Here is a 9,636-nt window from a genome sequence, read left to right on the forward strand (position 1 = left end):
AGCGGCGGGCTCTGGGCAGCGAGAGAAACCGCGGGGCAGGTGCCGGCGATGCCCAGAGCCCTAGGGATAAGCGGCTGTCCCGCAGGGCTCTCGGCCCCCCTGACCGGCTCTGCCGTCCCCGACACGGTGTGCGCGCATCCCGCCGCGGGCCCCCAATGCAGGTGAGAGACGGGCAGCCGCCTGTGTGCGCACGAGTCCGTGTGTGGGAAGAGCCGACACCGCGAACAGCGGCGCCGACGGACGCAGTCCCGTCTCGGGCCGCAGGGTGGTGCTGCCGACCAAGGCGACGGAGAGCAGCTGTGAGAGGATGTGGCAGAGCCCACCCTGGCTCTCCCCAACCCAGCAGAGCAGAGCAGAACTCAGCCCAGCAGAGCCGAGCTGGGCAGCGGGAGCGATCAGGTTCCCGTACCACCCGCTGCCGAGACACGGCGGCAGCGCTCCGGGCCGCCAGCCGGACTCGGACAGAGGAAGGGCGCACGCCCACCGTTCCGGCTAGCTGCTGCCGGGCACCGCTTACCGCAGACGACTGCACGGGTGATCCCCGACACGGAGGCTGTCCGCCCCCCCGCCATGGCGACCGCAAGGCAAGTGCTCTCTCTCTGTGCTTTCCTCTCCCTGCCGCACGCTCGCGCAGAGCCCATCCGCTACTCCGTAGCCGAGGAGAGCGAGAGCGGATCCGTGGTAGCCAACGTGGCGGAGGACGCGGGGCTGGCCCCGGCGCAGCTCTCGGCTCGCCGCGCCCGCCTGCTCTCGGAGGACGGCCGGCAGCACCTTCGCTTAGAGCCGGGCACCGGCAGCCTCGTCGTGGCCGAGAGGCTGGACCGCGAGGAGCTGTGCGGCCAGTCCGCTACCTGCACTCTGCCCTTCGAGCTCCTGTTGGCGAACCCCGTGCAGTTCTTTCGGGTGGAGGTGGGCGTGGAGGACATCAATGACCACGCGCCCATTTTCCCGGAGGAACGGGTCACTCTTAAGATACTGGAAACGAGCAACCCTGGCTCTCGTTTCCCTTTGGAGGTGGCTCAGGACCTGGATGTTGGCAGCAACAGCATCCAGGCTTACAGCATTGCTCCTGAGAATGAATACTTCAGCACTGATTTTGGAACTCAAACTGAGGATTCCAAATACATTGAACTTGTTTTGGGAAAGCCACTCGACAGGGAGGAGAAGGCAGAGATGGATTTCAGTCTCATTGCCATAGATGGGGGCTCTCCACCTAGGACTGGGACCACCCAAATCCATGTTGTCATTCTAGACGTAAATGACAACGCTCCCGTATTCACACGGAAGGTTTTCATTGCACAGGTTTTGGAAAATGCCCCACAGGGCTCTGTGGTTCTCAGAGTAGTGGCAACTGATCAGGATGCAGGAGTTAATGGGGACATCTCCTATCAGATTAGCCAAGCAGGAGGCCAGAGCCACTCAGTTTTTGTGGTTGACCGCGTAAGTGGTGAAATTCAACTCACAAAGTCTCTGGACTTTGAGGCAGCAAAGAATTATGAGTTTAGAGTGCGGGCCACAGATGGTGGGGGCCTCTCCGCAATCTGCAGAGTGTTGGTGGAAGTGGTGGATGTGAATGACAATGCACCGGAGCTGGTGGTCAATTCCTTCAGCAGCCCCATCCCTGAGGACGCATTGCCTGGGACAGTGGTCGCCCTCTTTACTGTTAAAGATGATGATTCTGGTGTCAATGGGAAGATCTCCTGTGCCCTTGACGACCAACTGTCATTCTCCCTGCGGCCAGCCTATAAGAATTACTTTGAGCTTCTGACTGTCAGTGCACTGGACAGGGAGGAGAGGGCACGATACATCCTCACAGTCACAGCAACAGACGCGGGGTCACCTTCTCTCACAACCACCCACACCTTCACAGTGGACATCTCCGATGTGAATGACAATGCACCTGTGTTCAACCAGACATCGTACACCATGTATGTGCGTGAGAATAATGTTCCCACAGTGCTCGTTGGGACCGTCAGTGCTGTAGATGCCGACATGGGGCCTAATGCCAAGGTGACCTATTCCCTGATCCCAGCCCACCTTACACAGCAGCCTTCCTGCTCCTGCATCTCTGTGAACTCTGAGAATGGGGATGTGTTTGTGCTGCGGCCCCTGGACTATGAGCAGGTGAGGCAGATCGAGGTCATGGTGAGTGCCTCTGATGCCGGGTCACCACGTCTCAGTGCCAATGTCACCATCTGCCTTGTTGTGGTAGATGAAAATGACAATGCCCCACTGGTGCTTTACCCCTCACAGGACAGCAGCTCTCCATCCAGTGAGCTGGTTCCTGTTACGGCTGAGGCAGGATACCTCATCACCAAAGTGGTGGCTGTTGACGCTCTCAGGGCAGAACTCGTGGCTCTCCTACCACCTGCTGAGGGCTACTGATCCTGGACTGTTTGTGGTGGGTGCTCAAAGTGGGGAGGTGCGACTGAGGAGATCGGTGACAGAGAGAGATGCTGTGAAGCAGAAGCTCGTCGTACTGGTGAGAGACAATGGGCAGCCACCACTGTCAGCCACTGCAGCAATGAGTGCACTCCTGCTCAGTGACTTCTCGGACATGCGCCTGCCACACAGCAGTCTGACCACAGAGGATGAGGGCAGCTCCCTGACAATCTATTTAATAATTTCTTTGGTCTTCATCTCACTCCTCTTTCTCATGGCCACAGCAGCCTTTGTCATTTGCAAGGTGTGCAAGAGAAAGGAACTGAAGGATGGGCATGTGCTTTATGGTGCCAGCAACTTACAGAGCAGCCTGGCTAATGGGGCTGCTGCAGGGACCCTGCCCCATGCCTATTGCTATGAGATCAGCCTCACAACGGGCTCTGGCAACAGTGAGTTCAAGTTCCTGAAGCCCATCCTCCCCAGCCTGCCACCACAGCTTCATACCACTGGTGGGGGTACCAACAGTGAACTAGATTTCCCCTGTGGCACTCTCACTGCAGAGGACGTTGAACCAGACAACCCTGGGATGCTTTCTGCAGAACACTTCAATAGTCTTTCCTTTAACTAGCATGCTATTGGCACAGTGAGTCATGACAGGAAAGGATCCATGCTAAAATATGTGGCAATGTGACCTCCAGAGTAAATCTGTATTTACAGTTGACATCAGTGACTTCCCATGACGACAATGTGAGAAAAAATACTGACTTCACCTCCCCCAAAACCCCAAGCAAACAAAAAAAGTACAAATCCAACAAAATAAAGCTCTCTCATTCAAGACATTGCATGTTTCTGCCTGTTGCAGCCATGTCTGAATTGCTTTCAGATTAGGATTAGTGCCAGGACCCCAGGCAAATTCTTGTCTCAGTTGCTGGCAGGCAACACTTTGGACCAATTCCTTTGTGCTGTAACACAATGGCGTGGTGGGGTAGACAAACCACAACTTCACTCAAATGCGTGTGTCAGGAAAGAAAGGACATTGTGAGTACTGTGTGACAATGTATGATCATAGGGCTCTTTCTTCTCTGCATGTCTCTGAGATGGGTGGGCTCTCTATTTTTTTCCTTCTGGTCACTGTGTCTGTGCGTACAGCTGTGTCTGCTTATGCTGCACAAGGGCTACACATCAAAGTAGGCAAATGCTCCCATCCAGCAATTGAAATTCCAGCCCAGCATGAAGAAAGATATTTTGGGTTTTTTAGTAGAAAACTCTCATAGTCTCTAGCGGAGAGAAGCAGAACAATTTCTTTTTTCTTTGGAACTCCACAAGGGTTTCCCTGTTTGGTCAAGCTGATTTTCTGCCCCACGTGCTTGACTTTTGGCACAGTGGAATTGCCTTCTAGTAGACTGTAACCATACAGAGCTATGAGAATGTTCCTCAAAGAAGATTGTAAAGAAACTCCACAAGTTGCTTTAAGGAACTTTCTCTGAAGGTAGCATCAAGATCAAATCTGAAAATGAACTCTGAGTTTGGTATCATCATTTTTTTTCCTGGATTCGAAGGTTTCTTGATGGGAGTGGAAAGCTGTTATGATTTTCTGTGTTTTTCTCTTAGAGCATTTGTATTGTCATGTCTTTTCTCCCTCTGCTCTGACTACATTTGAAGATTGCCTCTTCCTCTTAAGGAGGAATGTCACTCCCACATGTAATTAAAAGATTGTTTAAAAGAAAGCATGGTACAGGATATTGGGAAACCCTCATGCTGTGTTGTGCTGCAGTTATAAGCTGAGCTGTTGTAACATGGGAGACCCTTGTGTGTAAAAGCAAAATAAAGAGAACACTTCAATGCTTTGTGTGGAGCCAGTCACATCTGTAGGGCTGTCCTTCCTGTGAAAGTTCTGTCACAGTTTCCAAAGGGCCAGGAGTGTTTTTTCCATGTTGTCCCTTGGCCAAGTTAAGGTTGAGTGGGTACAATTCTTGAGTTGGGAGATGTTGCCAGTAGAGCCTTCAAGAAAGTTGTAAGGAGCAGGGAATTGCGTTCAGGCCTCTACAGGTCTCCCCGGTACTGTCTTGGTGTGACGAGGCGTTATATGCAGATCTAGAATACCAGGCCCCCTCCTACCCAGAGACCCTGGGTCTGCTTTGATGTCTGCAAAGCAGGGAAGTGGGGAGAGTGACCTGCCCTACTCTCCTGACTTCTGCAGATGGCAACTGTGAGGCTTTCCAGAACAAAGTGTGACACTGAAAGTGGAGTTTCAGAAGATGGATGTCACAAAGATGGCATCCCTGTTCTTTTGGAAGTGTTTATGGTGTTTGTGGGAACTCCACGATGTGGGCATTTGGTGAGCAAAAACAGTGACCAGGGAGAGGCTTCTCTACAGAAATGTCTCAGCCTTCACTGGCAAGTGCTCTAGCATCAATGATCAAGCCACGAAGGGCAAGTAATGGACTGGGAGAATGACAACCCACTGTAGTTGTTTTGAGACCAACTAAAGGAACATAAAGTGTCGGAGTCGCGGGAGACAAGCCTCATGCTATCATGGTCAGCAAGTCTCGTTTATTTAGCAAAATACAGCCATTTTTATAGTCTCAGTGTTAGATACAATTTCTGCTAGGGTACAATAAAATCATTGGTTAGTTTGTGCTAACACAGGGGTTTCTAAAACAATCGCGACCGCTTCTTGTTTCAATATGTTTCACTCTTGCTCAAGCGTTACCGTTGCGCTATCTCAGCAAGCATACATCCTGTCCTTGAGCAACCATTGACCACACAGTTGCTGCTGTGTTCTTCGGCCTAGATCTTGACTAGTTGCACAGTTTCGTGGCCTTTGTCCTGCAGCCATTCTGCTGTCAGGCTCTCTACACTTCCCCCGTTTTCTTTAGTAGCAAGCATAGCCATTTTATGATTAAAAGCATTCGATATCATTTTTTGCAAACACTGCATGATACACGGTAAAAGCAAAATTGCGAGCAAAAGTATAGCCAGCACCAAAGCAAGTTTTTCTATCAAAGTGATTAACCAAGGAGATAATCCAAAGGACGCTAACCAGTTTGTGAAAGGATCACTTGTTTCCTGTAATTTTCGCATATTGTCTTTTAAGTGTGCTAATTGTTTGTGAATGGAGTTAGAGTGGTCTGAAAGATTCATGCAGCACATACCTTCAAATTCATCACACCCATGACCTTGTGCTAAGAGGAGAAAATTGATTGCTGCTCTGTTTTGCAAAGTTGCATGTCTTATAGAGTCAACATCAGTGAGCAGCGCAGAGAGAGCGGATGCTGTAGCATTAGTTTTTTTAGCAAGCCAACATCCTAACTTATTCAATGTTGCCAAAGCTTGAGCGCTAGCTACTCCGGGAGCTAAAAATGAAGCAGCTATTTTTTCACCTGGTTCCAAAAATTTACTTTGTCATCGCAGCTCGGTTGAAAAGCATGCGTTGACCTTCGAGAACACAATCCTCGTTTATTTATTATCATAGTGTTATTAGGGATAAACATGCCTAAGGTCCCTACTGCACACGGGCCATCCTTTATATGGGATAGCACCCTTTCCAGGCCCGATCTTGTGGCAACTGAGGCATGGACTCTGTTTCTGGCTACAAATGAAATCCCTTATTGAGTGAGCTTACAGGTTTTTATAGTATTCTGCTTAGCAGTTAGTAGCGGTTAGTTCTTTTGGTACTTTTCCATCACAAAACAATTTTATTAATCGCACACTCTTTCAGCTAATCACATTACTGTCCACACACCTTTGTTTGAATAATTATTTCTAAACATAGTTCTCTGCTATCACTACTCATTACAATCTCACTTCCACTTCCCCTTGACTACACATTCTTTATCCTGTCTTAAGCATCCTCCTGTTTCCAAATGTACAGTCCTCAGAAATTATCTTGATGCTCTTTCTTCGGTTCCACCCGGTGTTCTTTCTCCACTTCTTTCTAACTTGTCCCGTTCACTTCTCCCAAGGTTTGTGGCTGATAAGAGTCCAGATGCCTGGGCTCTCATCCAGGTCTACTGGTGCAGCTTCTTGTGCAGCATTCCCCTCATCTCTTCCTTCTTTATAAACTAACGAAACATTGTTAATAGACTTAGCAAACAAACGATTTACACAAGCAATTAAACAAGGAAGTTTGATTAAAATACATAGAGATTTTTACATAGGTTAATGCGATTTTAATAATATTTTTCAAGCATGCACTGACGCCCTATTCTGACAGCAAACTTTCTAGCCAATTCCAGCTACTCTCCACTCACAACTTCTTAACTCCGTCCTTTAGGTTTTGAATTGCATCATGGACAGACTCAGAATGATCAGATAGGTTCACATAACACATTCTATCAAAGTCTTTACATCCATGTCCTTGAGATAATTGCAAAAAATCTATGGCAGCTCTGTTTTGAAGGGTAGCGTGTTTGACTGAATCGTGCTCTGTTAAGAGACCATTGCTGTGGGTGAAAGACCTCCGGGGCAGAGGCTGGGTTTCTTACCGCCTCTCACCGGGAGGAGTGGACCCCGCACCGCCGCGCACCCCGCGCCTGCCGGGGCGCACAAAGGCGAGGGGCGGGCGAGTATCAGAGCCCTCTGCCCGCGGGCCGGCAATGGGGGGAGCCCGCCGGAGCCTGCTGCTGCCGCCGCCGGGCGAGTGAGTGAGGTCGCGGCATCAGGGAGGTGGAGGCGGCGCGCCCGTGCTCCGCTGCTCCTTGTCCCACCGCTGCCACCGGGTGCAGCCCCTCGGTCGGCGGGGAGCCCCCGCCGCAGCCTCCGTTCGGCTCCCGCGGGAGCGCCGTTTTCCTCCCCGCCGTCCAGCCCCCGGTTCGCCTCGTGACGGACGGGATGTGGAGCATTCAGGTTGTGGGGCAGGCTCACAGCACCTTGATTTTCCGCTTGTTTTTTAATGTTTTTCCACATATCATGCGGGTCAGGGGGGTAGAGGTGGGGTTCTCTGTCAGGGTCGATTATTCCGGGATCAAAAGGGTTATCTTTGCCTGGCTCGTTTGCTGTTGCAGCCCGCCGGCAGATATCTTCCCGCAGATCGATACGCGCGGGCGGGTTAGGGGCAGAAGGATCATAGTTACGATTCTGATCTTGTGCCAAACGGGCACTTTCAGCCGCACGTTTCTCTGCCTGTACCATCAGGAGTTCGTTATGTATCAAACGCCACAATTTGGATAACTTTTTAGCAATTTTATCATCATCTAATGTAAGATCCCATAATTTATCGCCGTAGCGACGCCATTCCGATAATTGGTGAATAGAGTGGGGGTCACTAAAAATACCGAGAGACCGGGCATGAGAAAGAAGGGCAGGGAGGTCCTTATCAAAGTCTAAGCCTTTTAGCCCCCGACGACGGAGGAAGGCAGTAAAAAGATCATACGCCGCTTGCCTGTCCATATTTACCGGATCCGTTGCACCCTCCAGGCGTCGGCAGCGCGTAGCAGCAGAGCCAGCCGATGCTGCACTCCGGGCCAAAGCAGAGATCACGCAGTCCACCGATGTGCCACTGCTGTCCTGCAGAAGCCGTCTCTATGTCGAGACCTGCACCCTCCGCAACTCTTGAAAGGGATGGTCCCTTCCTTGGTCCCTGTTCGGGCGCCAAATGTCGGAGTCGCGGGAGACAAGCCTCATGCTATCATGGTCAGCAAGTCTCGTTTATTTAGCAAAATACAGCCATTTTTATAGTCTCAGTGTTAGATACAATTTCTGCTAGGGTACAATAAAATCATTGGTTAGTTTGTGCTAACACAGGGGTTTCTAAAACAATCGCGACCGCTTCTTGTTTCAATATGTTTCACTCTTGCTCAAGCGTTACCGTTGCGCTATCTCAGCAAGCATACATCCTGTCCTTGAGCAACCATTGACCACACAGTTGCTGCTGTGTTCTTCGGCCTAGATCTTGACTAGTTGCACAGTTTCGTGGCCTTTGTCCTGCAGCCATTCTGCTGTCAGGCTCTCTACAATAAAGATGTAGAAGTACATGGGACTTGAAGAGTTGCAATAGTCAATATATTACCCATCATGTTTCAGAAGTCATGGCAGTCGAGGATCCCAGTGACAGAATAATGGGAAACATAACCCCAAAATTTACAAGGAAAAATTGCCAGGAAACTACAAGCCAGTCAGTCACCTCATTGCCCAGCAAGATCATGGACCAGATCTCCCTGGAATGCATTCAAAGGCTCATGGGATGTAAGGATGTGATTGGTGCCTGCCGACATGGCCTCACTAACATCCCTGAACAATTTGATGGCCTTCCACAATGGGGTTATGGCATTGGTCTGTAAGGGAAGACCAAATGCTACCATCTACTTGGACTTGGGCAAAGACTTGACTGTCCCGCATTAAACTCTTCTCCTTAAATTGGAGAAGTATATGATGGATCTACTTGAAATGGATATGGATATGAAATTGGAAGGATAATTGCACTCAAAGATTTGTGGTTAATGACTCAATGTCCAAGTGACAAGTGTTGGTTGATGCAAAGCTAAACTTAACCCATCAATGTGTGCTTCCAAGGTAGGACATGGATCTGTTGGAGTGAGTTGGATTGACTCCAGACAAGGGCCACAAAGATGATTAGATAGCTGGAGCAATTCTCTTATGAAGAAACCCTGAGAGAGCTGGAGTTGTCCAGCCTGGACAACAGAAGGCTCAAGGAGGCTTTAGAGCAGCCTTCCTAAAGGGCCTGTACAAGTTCATGTAGTGATAGGACAAGTGGATATGGCTTTAAAATGAAAGTGGGTAGATATACATTAGATATTATGGAGAAGTTCTTCCTTGTAGGATTGGTAAGGCATTGGAACAGGTTACCCAGAGAAGTGATGGATGTCCCATGTATGGTCAGGTTGGATGGGGCTTTGTGGAACTTTTCTAGTGGAATGTGTCCCTTTGTGTCCATTGCAGGGCAGGTTGGAACTAAATGATCTTTAAAGACCCTTCCAAACAAAACCATTTGAGGATTCTGTGATTCTATGACATGCAGAGGACTACAGCCACCCCTTTTGCATGGCTCCACTATTCAATCACCCTGAGTGAAGGAATAATTTGAGTTGGTAAAGATCCCTGAAACAAGTCCAGTGATTATTTAACACTGCTAAAGATACCACAAAACCATGCCCCAAAGTGCCATGTCCAGGGATGATGATTCAACCACTTCCCTGGGAAGCATTTGCAAATGCCTGACAACCCATTTAATGAAGAAATGTCTCCTAACCCAGTCTAGACCCTGGCACAAATTGAGATTATTCTCACATTCTG

The 9,636-nt window shown here is 49.6% G+C and overlaps 1 pseudogene; it reads left to right on the forward strand.

Annotated features, from left to right (window-relative positions):
- Positions 1-344: 344 nt before the first annotated feature.
- Positions 345-3,020, forward strand: LOC134160696 (protocadherin beta-4-like; annotated as a pseudogene).
- Positions 3,021-9,636: the final 6,616 nt, after the last annotated feature.

The sequence above is a fragment of the Pezoporus occidentalis genome, unplaced genomic scaffold, assembly GCF_034315485.1.
Source record: "Pezoporus occidentalis ecotype Australia unplaced genomic scaffold, CSIRO_AGI_Poc_V1 ctg1621, whole genome shotgun sequence".
Taxonomy (NCBI): domain Eukaryota; kingdom Metazoa; phylum Chordata; class Aves; order Psittaciformes; family Psittacidae; genus Pezoporus; species Pezoporus occidentalis.